The sequence below is a fragment of the Propithecus coquereli genome, unplaced genomic scaffold (genome assembly GCF_000956105.1).
Source record: "Propithecus coquereli isolate 6110/MARCELLA unplaced genomic scaffold, Pcoq_1.0 Scaffold53, whole genome shotgun sequence".
NCBI classification, from domain to species: Eukaryota; Metazoa; Chordata; class Mammalia; order Primates; family Indriidae; genus Propithecus; species Propithecus coquereli.
The window spans coordinates 3,999,702-4,013,862 of NW_012151174.1; positions in this window are offsets into that span (position 1 = coordinate 3,999,702).

Consider the following 14,161-nt stretch of genomic DNA (forward strand, 5'->3'; position numbering starts at 1 on the left):
TGAGGCAGTCTCACTCTGTCGGCCTGGCAGGAGTGCAGTGGTGTCGTCATAGCTCACTGCAACCCCCAACTCCTGGGCTCAAGCGATCCTCCTGCCTCAGTCTCCCCATGCAGCTGGGACTACAGGTGCTTGCCACAATGCCCAGCTAAGTTTTTCTATTTTTAGTAGAGACAGGGTCTCGCTCTTGCTCAGGCTGGTCTGAAACTCCTGACCTCAAGCAGTCCTCCTGGCTTAGCCTCCCAGAGTGCTAGGAACAGGCATGAGCCACCGCGCCTGCCCGAGAATGTCACTTTTAAAAGGTATGTATTGATTAGCATACCTTCACAGTTACCCTAATTTGCAGCTTCAGCATTTGAAATTTCATTTATTCGTTTTATTCATTCATTCATCAAATATTTATTGAATGCCTCCTATTCTAAACACTCAGCATATACAGGGAACAAATCAGAGAAATTCTTGACCTCCTGGAGCTTACATTTGGGGCAGGCACTACACAGTAAAGAAATTTGTTAAAGTATTTTTCACCCTGACAGCGCCACAAAGAGAACAGTACGGGGTGCAGGGGTGGAGGCTGGCAGAGCAGGGGTGCTGTTGTTAGCAGGGCTCAGAGCAGAGCCGCAGAACAAGCGGCGTCTGGGCAGAGAGCAGAAAGCAGCAGGGGCGGCTGTGCAGGTGGCGGTGCCCGGCGCTCCAGGTGACTGGACTTGGTGCCAAGGCCCTGAGACGGACTGCGCTGGGCCCGTTGCAGGAGCTGTGTGGAGTCCCGAGGGGCTGACGCGCAAACGTGGGTGTGTTAGTTGCTAGGGTTGCTGTCACAAAGTGCCACAAACTGAGTGGCTCAAACAACAGAAACTTAAGGTCTCATGGTTCTAGAATCTAGAAGTCCCAGAACAAGGTGTCAGCAGGGCCACGCTTCCTCTGAAGGTGTCGGGAGACGCCTGCTCCAGGCCTCTCTCCTGGGCTCCTGGTGGTTCTTGGCTCGTGGCGGCGTAACTCCCGTCTTCACGTGGCCTTCTCCCTGTGGTGTGTCTGTGTCCAGATTTCCCCTTTCACAAGGACACCAGTCCCACCCTACTCCAGCACGGCCTCATCTTAACTATTAGTCACATCTGCAACAACCTTTCATTCCTGTAAGGCCCATTCTGAGATACTGGGGGTGAGGACCTCAGCATATGAAACCGAAGCAGGGGAGGGGGACACAATTCAGCCCAAAACAAAAGTGGTAGAAGATGCACAGTCAGAGAGAGAGGGGTGGGGGTGGCCAGAGCCACGAGAGGGTCTGACTGACTCGATGGGAATGGCGGCCTTGGGAGTTTCAGACGGGCACAGCAGGAGCTGACCTGGACCTCGCACGAGCACCCTGACCCCGGCCTGGAGGACGCGTCAGAATGAACGGGTAGAAGCTGGAGACCACCGAGGAGCCTGGGGCAGACAGGACCTGCTGTTTTAATCAGAGCGATCAGGAAAGAACTCTGCTGATGCCGCGTGGAAGGCGAGACGGGGATGAAGCCAGGGGCTGTTCGTGCAGATGCCCGAGGAAAGGGGGAAGCAGAACCACTGTTTTCAGTAACAGCTGAACGCAAAGAGGCCACGTGACGAACTTAAGGTACAACAAGTGTGACGCGACTCCTGCTCAGGGGATTTGAGCAGGGGCCTCGTGTGACTCTTCTTTTTGGTTTGGCCAAGTTGCTTTTTCTTTCCTTATTCTCGTTTTCAGAATTTTTATTTCCGTTTATTCATGTACTTGCTGTAAACTACTACTGCCGCTTTTTATGTGGAATTTAGAACTGAAACTGAGAGCTCAAGTGCTACCCTGAAATGTCACAATTTCAGAACCACTTAGTGTCTCAATAGCTGTGCCTTCCCAGTGCTATGGCAATGTGTTCGTTAGAGTCACTGGAACACCAATTAAAATCAGAACTTAATGAGCTCTTTGTGACTTTACATTGAAGGAAGAAACTCGTTTCTGTTTTATTTAAAGAGAAAAATACTTCTCACTACACTTCAGAACGACCGGACTGTGATTGGAATGATCAGGGAGCAAAGCTCTGCCCGGGGGTCTTTCCCACGGCCCCGGAATCCCATCTGAGCCGTCTTGGGGGGGAAACACAGACTAGTAGGGGGCTTGGAATTCCCTGCACCTAAACCACCATGCTTCCGCAAGGTACTGTGTAGCAAAAATGGAGAAAAAGGGAAAAGGAGGGGAGGATGGATCTGCACACATTCTGACCTAGCAATTCCAGTTCTAGACACTCCACCGGCAAAACGATTCCAACTCACTGAAGGCTCGGATGATCGTTAGCATTGTTCAGCAACCAAGTATTTTTTAATTAAGGTACATACTCTTTTTAGGCATAATGCTATTGCACACTTAACAGACTACAGCATAGTGTAAACCTCACTTTTATATGCGCTAGGAAACAAACAAATTCATGTGACTGACTTCATTGTGGTATTTGCTTTATTGTAGTGGTCTGGAACTGAACCCACAAAGTCCCTGAGGTATGCCTGTGTTGGAGGAAACGGTGAGGTGGCTAGATAATGTCTGGGCGCCGGCACAAGGACTTTGACCTCCCCTCTGCGGGGTGGGGATGGGCAGGATAGCATGATGTTGACCGGAAGAGAGATGATCTCCTGTTTGTGAGGATGGCTCTTTCTGATGAGTTAACGGCAATGCTGGGAGAAGCAGAGAGGTCTATTTAAAGGTGTGGGAGACTAGAATATGCCACCCCAAAATAAGCCTCTTTGGCATAAGGATTGTTGAGCGGAGGGCAATTTAAAAGAAGCAGGTGCAGGAAAGCTCTCTGCCCTCCCTCTGTTTGCCTAAAAGCAGGACGTAAATGTACAAAGACAAAAGATATCCCACCTCTCCTCTCTGCCAAGGGGGACGAAGGTTAACCACTGAAGATGACTTTAGACCCTCATCAGCCTGGAGATGGTACCAAGGAATCTACATTAACAAGATTTTCTAACCAGCCTTTATCTGCCGTTTATTTGCCTTTCCGTAAGTTGACACCCCTAGAGACTCAAAGCGCTTTTCACTTCTCTAAATATTTGCTGTTCTGTGCTATACAAGGTGGAATTCAAAGACACCTTCTTGAGAACTACTCATTCCTGGGTTGTCTCCCATGTATATATGAAATACACAAACATCCAACTGTTTTTCTTCTGTCTGTCTTTTGTTACAAGGATCCATTGCAACTAAGAACTTACGAAGGTTGAGGAAAAAATTGTCTTTCCTCCCTTTCAAAGGCTGTTGCAGTTATCCAGGCAGGGACGATGCTGGCTCAGACCCTAGGAAAAGGAGAGTAAGTGGTCAGGAGAGTTTAGTGGTCAAATGTTTAAAAATAGAGCCAACAGAATTTTCCTAATGGATTGTATGTGAAGTATGAAAGAAAGAACGAAATCAAAAACCAAGAGTTTGGCCGGGCCCGGTGGCTCACACCTGTAATCCTAGCACTCTGGGAGGCCGAGGCGGGTGGGTTTGATACCAGCCTGAGCAAGAGCAAGAGCCTGTCAAATAAGTAAATAATCAATCAAAGAGTTTTAGTCTAAGCAACGAGGGAATGGAGCGACAATAGACTAAGGTGCAGGATGGAATTAGTTTGGAAAGAAAGAATTGGAGTTTAGCTTTGGATGTGTGATTTTTGAGACATCACCAGACATCTGGGCTGGATTACTTTCAACTCGCTATCAGTGGCACCTCTCCTAAGGTGTCTGCTGAGGAGAGGCCTGGGACTACACCCCAGAACCCCTTCTCCAGAGGAGTCAGCCAGGGAGAAGCCTGAGATGTGAAAGACAGCAAAGAGGCCATTATTCGCTGGAAGTGGTGGTAGCCACAGTGAAGTTCTGAGTGGCTCCCGAGAGCTTTTGAAAACTGCCTGCATCAGGCTAGCCGGGTGCTTGTTACTCACAGCAGCTGCAGGACTTTCCTGCTGTGGCCGGAGAAAGTTGCCAGGCATGTGCCAGAAGTTCCTAAAGTCGGTGATGGCTGCCAGACATGTGCTTGCTGCAGGCTGACATGGAAGTGGCAGCTGGTTTGACTGTCCCTCCCCCAAGCCTTCTAACCATTGTCTAAACTTCCAATTCCCTTTATTCGAACTGTCAACCGAAAAGGAAGAAGCTGAGGCAAGATTAATGTAAGTGGAGAGCTTGCTGGGGCCACGCTGGAAGGTTGCAGGCTGGACACATAGATTCAAGTTGCCCAGAATATACACTCTGATTAGCAACGTCACAAGTGGATTTTTAAAGGAAAAGAAGAGTCAGTTCCTGAGTTGTTTACCAAGAATTTACATTAAAATATGTAAGCTATTGATTGGCTATACACTGTTGTTTGTATCACAGATTTAGGAACCTGAAGATAAGGCAGCTAGTCGGGAACAAAATGACTTCAAACAATTGGCCCCGGGCACGAGGCAGGAGGAATGAAGTCCCAGACTCTGGGCCCGCATGCTTCAGGCATGCTTCACGTAGCTCGACTGCTCGGAGCTATTTTTCTGTTCTCGGAACCCTTCATGCTGAGATTGCACGGTGTCTTCTGTTTTCCTGACTGTCGAAACATCTGAGTGGAGATGTGGACTAGGCAAGTTGGAAATGTGAATCCGGAGTTTGGAGGAGAGGTCAGGGCTGGAGATGAGAGTTGCAGGTCACCAGCAAATGACGGCATTTAAACCTGGAGCTGGAGTGATCACCAAATGTAGGGAGAGAACACTCCAAGAACGGAGCCCGGAGCCAGCCAACGGACAGGCGGTGGGAAAGGAGACAAATTGGTTGAGGAGGACCCAGTGAGGTGGAAAGAGCCAGGGGAGGGTGGAGCTCTGGATGCCAGGAGAGAGGGTAGCGGGTGGGAGGGAATGACCAACTGTGCCAAGGACCGAGGATTGGATCATGCAATGCAGGGGTCTCTGGTGACTTGGAAAACAGCAATTCTGTGAGTTTAGAGTGGGTTTTAGAATGGGAGGAAAAGAACTGCACACAAAGAACTGTTCACTGTAAGAAGCCTGGTGCTCTATGTGAACATGTTAACAAGCAACATCTCTGGGTCATGAGATTATAGATGAGGTTTTGTCCCCTATATAGTTTACTGAATAATGGATAGGAGCATGCAGTTCTTCTATAAATAAAAATAAGTTATTACAAACATCCCTCCCTCAATGCTTCAACTACCAGCCCTCCCCGACCGACCTGAGGCTGATGGTGAGTTCCAAGGAGCTCAGGTCTAAGAAACAGGAAGTGCACATGCGAATTCTGGGCGTCAGTCTCGGTTCCCAGACATTGTTCACCTTCTTCCCAAGAATACCAAATTATGCCCATCCTCTCTGCTCTTCCCTAGCATGTTGGAATTAAAGGGGACCCTGACAACTTGAAAATCCTTTTCGTAATGAAAACAAATGTTTATGGAACACTTCCCATGTAGCAAGAACTTGCATTTAATACTGCATCTAAACAGATGAATGTGCTTCCAAATGCGTAATTTCACCATGACACCGTTTATTCAGGATCGCCAGAGACCCCTCCAGCAGATGTGCCTGTCAACTCACTGAGGAAAGAAAACAAACAGAAATTTCGGGAACTTGAAGCTTGTAAGACCAAGAAAGGTAAAAAATAAATGTTGGGAAATCCAAAAGTGACATTAGATAATAATAGCCAGGAAAGTTATTCATACTTGGTTATTGGGATTAAAGCAGTCAAGAGATTTTTGTGAACTAGGCATAATCATTGCTCCCTTCTCCTAGATGCGAAGTTAGGTTTAGTGGGCACAGACTAAGCAGCAGACAAGTGCAGCTGGAGAAGCTCCCAGTGTTCATAGGCCCCCCGGGGGCGTTTCTCTCCAGACTCCAGATGACTGCTCGGCGCTGACGGTGATGCGCTGGGTTCCCAGCCCTGGGATTGCAAAGCCTGCCTCGCCAGTAAAGGAGGCCTTCAAAGTACAAGAGGTAAGAAAGAAGATAGAAACGGCTTTGGCAACACAGATGGGGAAGAAGGTCCTACTGTCATAACTTGGTGAATCTTTTTTTTTTAAATTTTAATAGATGTAGGGGGTAGTGGTTTTCTGTTTCATGGATGATTTGTATAGTGTCGGAGTCAAGGTTTTTAGTGTACCCCTAACCCGACCAGTGTACCTTGTACCTGATAGGTAATTTTGGGTCCCTCTCCACTCCCCCTTCTGAGCCTCCAGTGGCCATTACACAACGCTGTGTGGTCTGCATACCCGTCATTTAGCTCCCACTTGTGAGTGAGTACGTGCAATGTTTGTGTTTCCATGCTTGGGATACTTCACTTAGAATAATGGCCTCCATTTCCATCCAAGTTGCTGCAAAAGACATTATTTGATTCTTTTTTATTGGCGAATCTTCTAACTACTGATGATACACATGTATAGTAGAATCTTATAAGGCTCACGGATAGCAATAATGAAGCTAAGTACTTTGCGTGCATTAGCCAGGATAATGCACGACACAGCTGGAAGCAGAATTGTCCCATTTGAAGAGACTTAAAAGTTCTAGGAGGTTGCAACACAGGTAGTCAGGGGTAGAGCAAACTTCAAACTCAGGTTGTCTGTCCCCTAGAGTCACAATGCAAGATTGTGTCACCTTAGGGATGAGCTAAGGATAGCCCGAGTGGTGGATGACCCCAGCGTGGGGCTCAGGGCCAGCCAGAGAAATGGAAGGCAGCCTCGGGCCCGGGGCCCAGAAGGGGGCAAAGCAGTGTTACCAACATGCTTGTGAAACGGTGGTCAGAAAAAGAAGAGGCAGAGGGTACAACTATGCAACAGGTTCAGCAATACATAGGGACCTCTCACCTACAGGCGGGGACTTGACTCACAATTGCTCAAGAAAATGAGCCTGGATACAGCCCAGCCCCTGTATCGAAGACTCAGAAACATGCAGCCATGGATTTATCAGCATGCATCAAAAGGGAAGAATAAACATAGAAGGCTTGTGGGAAGGACAGTTGTTAGGATGTTCAAGTTTTATTAATTTGTGACAACCTAGGAAATCTCAAGAGTCTGTGTCTTGGATTGCTTCAATTGTATTACACCCTATGCTGTAGTGAAAAACACGTTTATTAGAAATATAAAGCAAAGTAACAAACGTTGACCAGCAGGTGGCAGCCCTACCTCATGATGATGTCAGAGTCAAACTACTATAATCCTTTCTGCAAGCCTTTGGAGAATCATCTCTGAAACCGTGTGACTGAGTCAGAAAATTGCCATGTTTGCGTTCACATCAGATAAAACCATATTCATAAGGCAGTGGAATCCCTGACTTCAGCATCTGACTCTTCCCTACCTAAGTTACGGAAAAGGTGACTCCTTATCAGATTGAATCCTCACAGTAATGTGATTAAAGCTGTAAAGATTTAAGGCAGAACGCAGCGTATCCCTGGGGCAAGCAGGAGTCCCTGCGACGTCTCTCCCCAGCCTCCCCCGACCTGGGAATTTGATAGATCCCTTCGGGACAGACGGGTGTGACAGATGCCCAGACATCTGCACAGGGACTTTCCTTTCGTCATCTCTCCCTGTGGAAACTTGTGTGCGTAAGAATTACTGTATAGGTTATATACTCAAACAGGTGTGTGAAATTTTACAGTCAATGCAAGGGATTTTCTAGATTAATTTTTACTGTATCCTAACCCTACATGAGAAGTCACCTCCCTGAATACCAACCTGCTTCTAACCAAAAAAGTCATTCCTTTTTTTTAGGTGAACAATTATTCAAAATGAAGTCATCGCCTTTCTTGCGTACACCTCCTTTCCTAATATTGACCAGTTTATTTGAAAACTGTATAAATCACTGAGTTTATATTTTCATTAACAGACATTTAGCAAGTACCTTTCTGTGTAGGATAGTACCTGGATGTAGAAGCTGTAAGAACATGAGATGTGTCCTTTGTCTTCAAGGGGTTTTAACCCTAGTTTGAAAAGATAGGCAATATACATTAAATGTAGTTTGCATAATAAAAAAATTTTTAATGTTGTACCAGATAAATAAAATCACTGATTTTGTTGTGCAGAAAAATTCTCCAGACTGATTAAAAATGTAAAATTCATTTTATTTTTATTGTTGCTGGTATTTTTCTTGCTATAATCCTGTCAATGAAAATGCATTCATCATGGTTAATGTTTTTATTAATCTTCCACCACCAATAAATCATGGGATGAGAGTCACTCTCCAATTTGTTTTATGGCTTAAAAAAAAAGACATCTTAGTTCTTTTGTAAATGAACTGTCGCTATGAATTATGCAATGCTCCTAAATTGTTAGACAAATCTGGCACATTCATTTTATAATGAATTAAAATGTATGCATTAGACTTGATTTCTCACTTACAATATCCAAAATATTGCATCTAATCCGTTCTAAAATGCACGAATTATATGGCTAATTACTTTTGGTGACGTTAAGAGCAAATCTTACAGAAGCGCATACAACATTTCCCAGTATACTGCTTCATAGACATGGTGGTGATCTATAGTCATCTTATTGTTTACAATGATATAGTCTGACAGTTAATGCAAAAAATGAAAAATATTCTTTCCAAACTCTCAATATGCTTTTATTTATATTAAAGATATTGATTCTATTAAAAAGTTGCACTCAGGTGACCAGCATATGAAATGAAGACATATGTACCCCCTTCTTAAATTTCTGTTTCCTGCCGTTGCATGGTCCCACCCCAGGCCTCTCTCGAGGAACTTACTGCTCTAACTTAACTCCAGACAGAGCTGCAGCTCAGAGAGGTAGACTGGATTTTGAGGGACTCTGAGGAAACCCTCAGGGGTCATCCACGGGACCTGAGGTATCTCGAGTAGGACCGGATCAGGTGTAACAGCCTGGGCATCAGAAACTAGCAGGTCAGCAGCCCATACTTGGGGACACAGGGACGATAAGAGGACAGTGGGCGAGTCCTCTCAGCCCCATACCAGGCTTCAACCTCTGCTACCACCATGAGGGGCCGGGGGTCATAGGATAATTAAGGGCAGTGGCAAACGACCACCACGTTCTTCCATCACCCTCACCCCTGGTGACAGAGGACAGGGGCTAGGAAGTGGCTGGAGCCTGAAGCAGGACAGGACACTCCTGTCCGAAGGTGACCTTGGGCACCCAGAAGGTCCCTATCCCCTGTTCTTCCACCTTTCAGCCTCCTGGCCCCTGGCCCTGCCTGCAGAAAGGGACCTTCAGACCATGGCCCTCTCCTGAGGATGGGAGACGCTGGTGGGTCCAGGGGTGCAGGCACCTTAGGGGAAGCTGGGAGCTTGAGCAAGGGGAGCCCGAAAGGAGAGTTGACGATACCGTGGCCTCTTTGAAGCTGGCGGTGCTGCTTTCCCCACCTGGTTTCTCAACAGGTAAATGCATTCTGCAGGTAGATCTCACGGATGTGAAAAAAGGTGTATTCAGTGTGACTCAAGAAGCCACAGATCCTTGAATGATCTAACTCTTATGTTCCGACTTGCCTATCATAACACATTTTTGATACCTTAGGTTAGTCGACAACTGCTGATTAAAGGAAACTTACGTCTGAGCTGGTATCTTACAAGAAACGATCAACCGTTTTACACACGTGACCTTTGAAAACCGTCCTGGAAGCCAGGAACAGGAGCGCCGTTGGAGGCCGCAGCCGGTCTTGAATCCGAGAAGTCGTAATGATTTTGGTTCCTCATTTCCACTTTAGTTTTCTCGTCAGTCTTCCCACGACATCACGAAAGGAAAGCAAATTAACGCTCTCAGGAAGAATAGGCAGAGCTGGAGTAAATATGAGCAAAACAACAGACAAGGACAGAAAACCAGATCAAGACCTTTAGAACCCAAAGCACCCAGGTGCCAAACGGCACGTAGTCAGAACGCCAACCCCGGGCTGCCGACGCGTGCGGGGAGGAGCACGAGTTTCCTGCGGGTGGCTGTTGATACTCTGGTGCTCTCTTGTAACACTGACGCCTTCAGAGATCTCTTCGGTTCTCCTGCTTTTCCGGGGCCCTCAGACTTGGGGGCCAGCGCCAGGTGAACTCTAGGCTGAGATGACAGGCGGCTCTGCTTAGAGTGAGCTCACTGCCTACCATGTCTCTTACGGGCAATAAGCAATGCTGGACTTCCAATGTACTTAAACGTAATGGTCACGTAACAGCCAAAGATTCCTGGAGACGGCTGGGTAGTATCCTTTCAAGCTTAGTCCATTTTCGGCAATCAGTACCGCAGGCCAATGCACACCAGCAGTATAAACCACTGAGATCAATCATGTCGAGAGAGATCCGAGGAGTCCTTCCACACCACACTCTGTTTCTCTCTGTCGTTGCTAATCAATGTCATTGTGCTCATTAGCAATTCTTAGCTGCACTCTTACCCTGTTACAGCCCACACTTGTGAGCAACAGTTGTAATTTCTATGCGGTTTAAGGAAACTGCCCCATTTAGTTCATAAATACAGTCGCAACATTCCTCAAGTTTTAGGGATGGTTAATTTCAAGATGCCTTTAAAATTCCTATTAAAGCGACAAGGAAGACTCATTGAAATTAATAGCGGATGTGTTCACCTGCTACAATAGAGAGCCCATAAGCCGTGATCCTGAAAAAAAAAATAGCCACTGGCTCAAAGTTATTCCTCCATTTGGCCATACATTCATCTGGGCTTATTAGTGGTTTTGTCTTTTTGGTTTTTTTTTTTAAGTTTTTTTCCTTTTTTTGTTGTTTCTCATACCTCACAGGGATGAACGTTTTGTCTTGTCGCTGGCTGATTGAAGTCAGGGAGACACAGGTTGCTGACATATCTGAAACACGTCAACAGAAAGAAACGCAGAATCAGTTCCATACAGACTTGAGGCATTTTAGACCAAGTGGACCGAGGGTATCTGATTTTACTTCGAAATGCTGCCTCCGCTGGGCACCAGCGTGTAGCTCTCAGTTTCCAGCATGTAAGTCAACAAAGTCTATTGGTGTCTGTCATGTGCCAGAAATCGTACTAGATTAGATAAAAAAGACCCCTAAAGAGAAGCTGCAGCGCTTATATCTGCCCGAAAATCAGCATATATAAGTGTGGTCCAAATAAAACACCCTCTTTCCTCAGCCAGATAATTGCAGTTATAGCACAACCTCCACATGACGCATAAATAAAGGAAAACTATCATAAGAATACTTCTCCGTGATGAAGAACAAAACCAACCAATCATTCCTGCAATTACAGGTAGAAATGGGATTTATTCTGTCGGGGAGGGAGGGCCTGCTGACAGTGTCTTTTGTGATGGAGAAGAAGTTTCAATTTGTTAGGAAACTTCCTTTCTGGGGTTGGATCAAGCCAAAATTGTGACATCATCCAAAGTAACTTTCAGCATCAGACCCCCTTTGCCATTGTGACCACCCCCTTGCAGACGTCCTGGGCCTGCGAGCTCCCTCTGCGGAGCCCCTCAGGGTGGGACCTGGGCTCTGGACAGCTGGTCCCCTGCACCATCACAGCCTCGCCTCGTAGGGGCAGGGTCTTGAGAAAGGACACCCTCCCCAAGCAAGCCTTCTTAACCCACCAGTGTCCCTCAACACCTACCAGATGAACGCCAGCTCTCTCCACCGGCGGCCAAGCCAGCGTCTCACTGTCCCCATTCTTGCCTCTGTAAGTGGCCTCTGCCCCATGGCCTTTGCGTGCCCGGCCGCCCACGCGGCCTCCTCCCCTTCCTTTGCCACACCTGGGGCTCCTCAGCCTTTGCAGCCACCAGGACATCTGGTGTCACATTCATCCAAAAGAAAAAAGATACAATATAGACTTTCCTTTCCTTTCCTTTCCTCCTAATTCTAGTAAACAACTGCTCAGAAAAGAGGCATGAAAATCGCCAGACCAGAAAACTACAATCAACCTGATGGGTTTACTCTGGATCTCTGGTCGCGGGAAAGCAGAGTCACGATTATCCCTGCTGACGTCACGATGGAGCTGCCAGAACCTCCCCTGCGCTTGCGAACCCCTCTGTTCTGAGCACGCTGAGGTAAGGGGGTGGCCTCCCCGTCAGGCCTGGGGACAAGGATTCTCCGGGTGGGCTGCACTCCTGGAGAACATACTGGCAGCTTTGATGTTTATTTTCCCGCGTGTCGACTAGTGATGTTTGATTATGTGCCTCACCCAACTCCAGCCCCCTCCACCCTGTGGTGGGAGAAGGCATGCTCGGCCCTCCCTCCTTCCTGAGGAGGCTGTGAACCAGAGGAACAAAACTCCAAGCTACATGCAAGACACGACTCTTCCAGAGTCCAGGGGCAACGTCCTGCAAGGTCGAGTTCTTTACAAAGGGACCCTCTAGAGTTCAGCCAGCTCCCTAGTCAGGGTCTCCAAGGCTATTTTACTCCTCTCTTGCCAAGGGGTTCCTTCTTCTAAGGTTCCCATGCGGGTACCCACCCACCTGTCAAGAAATCCCACCCCTACACACAGGAGGCAAAGTTCTGGATGCATCTGTCTCCTGCCAATAATCCACGTCCCTAAATCTGAGTCGTTGTCCGGAATGAATCCTTGCGGGCTGGGAGGCTCGGCTGTGATGGCCGCTAGTGTGTCCAGGGCTGGTGAAGTGCCCAGGGCAAAGGGGCTTTGGTGGGCCCAGGACGGTGTGGCCCTTCATGCTGGGTCTTCTGCCCCTGGGGCATTGCAGGCCTCTCATTTGATCCCCCGATTCTTCCTGCTGGATAATGGGTTAAACCACACACGTGCGCGCACACCTCCAAAGGACCGGCATCAGTGCTGAGACCAAACCCAAAAAGAGGAAGGGGAATGTCTTCCTCGTACAGCACTGACTCCGCCTTCTCAAGGGGCTCTGCTCTCCTGGGCCAGCAAGTCACAGACTCGAGGGAGTGTGTGCTTCCTTTCATTCTTCCCCAGCCCCCTTTCCAGCTGTGCTCTTTCAAACTCCCAGGAACCAGGAAAGCCTAATGTAGGATCGAGAGCCTCTTGCCGGCCTCTTCCAGGGAAGGTGTGATGTCAAGGCGTCCAATGCCCCCTTAACTGCAGAATTTAAGAGGCTGGCATCTAGAGAGTCGCGTCTGGCCGGCATCCGTTCCCAGGTAGGAGCCTGTGGCTTCGGCCAGTGGGAAAACGAGCAGCCGCTTTACCAGGTCACTTTTCTGTCATCTCCAGACTCCTCACAAGCCCAGGCTATGGAGGAAGCACCAACATGGATAAGACTTATCTTAGCTGGACAGATGCCCGCCCTCCCACATCCCTCTCTGCCAAACAGACCCAGTGGAGGGGCCAGCTGAAGCTGTGAGCTGACAGTTATTGTTTTTCCTTTTATCCATGTGGCTTGCAACTGTTTCTCAAGTACAGTGTGTGGGATCTCCTGGGGGCTGGTTAAGAGTCACTGCCCCCTGAGCACTCCACCCAGGGGTCTGGGATGGGCTCCTCATCCCTCAAGTGATTCTGGAGCAGGTGATCAGTCCCCTCCCCCACCACCCACCCCTCACCCCATAGTTAGTCTCAGGTGCTCTCAGCAGAAAATAGGAGCCGATAAACCTACAAAAATGATGTTAATTCCTAAATGGCTAATCTGCCCTCCAGGGGTGCCCTGCTTTCAACAGAAAAAATAAACAAAAGCTATTCTAAGGAGCGACCACATCATTAGAAGGTTATAACTACACTGTGGACAGAAACACCGTGAGAGAGAGCAATGGAATTTGTGGATTAATTAGCCATGCAAAGCTGAGCTTCACGCAGTCACAGACCAATGAAACAAGCGCGTGAGGCCGGCTCACAGAACACTTCCTCATTTCTGAAGCCGGAGAAAATGCACTGGGTTTAAGGAGGTCAACTCTGAGACCTCACGTGACCCAAAGGAGCATAACCATTCGGCAGGTTGGATGTGCTGTGACTTTGTTCCAGTATTTTTTGGTTTTTTGCAATGTATTTACAGTTCTCAAGAAGAATTTTTAAAAATTCATGAACTTTGAATATCATATGGGTACACACGTTCATCATTCATTTATTAAGTTCTGTTGAGGACTAAGAACAAAGATACGAAGATGGCTGAGACACAGCCCTTGCCAGCAAGCTGCCTGCAGTGCAGCGGAGGAGAGAAGGAAACTCGATCGAGGTTAGGTGTGACATGGAGACAGGTCGAGTGTTCAAGCAGCAGCCACCCTGGGAAGATCACAGACATCCTGCCTGAACTGGTCTTGAAGGCTTAACCAGTTTGCCAGGTGATCG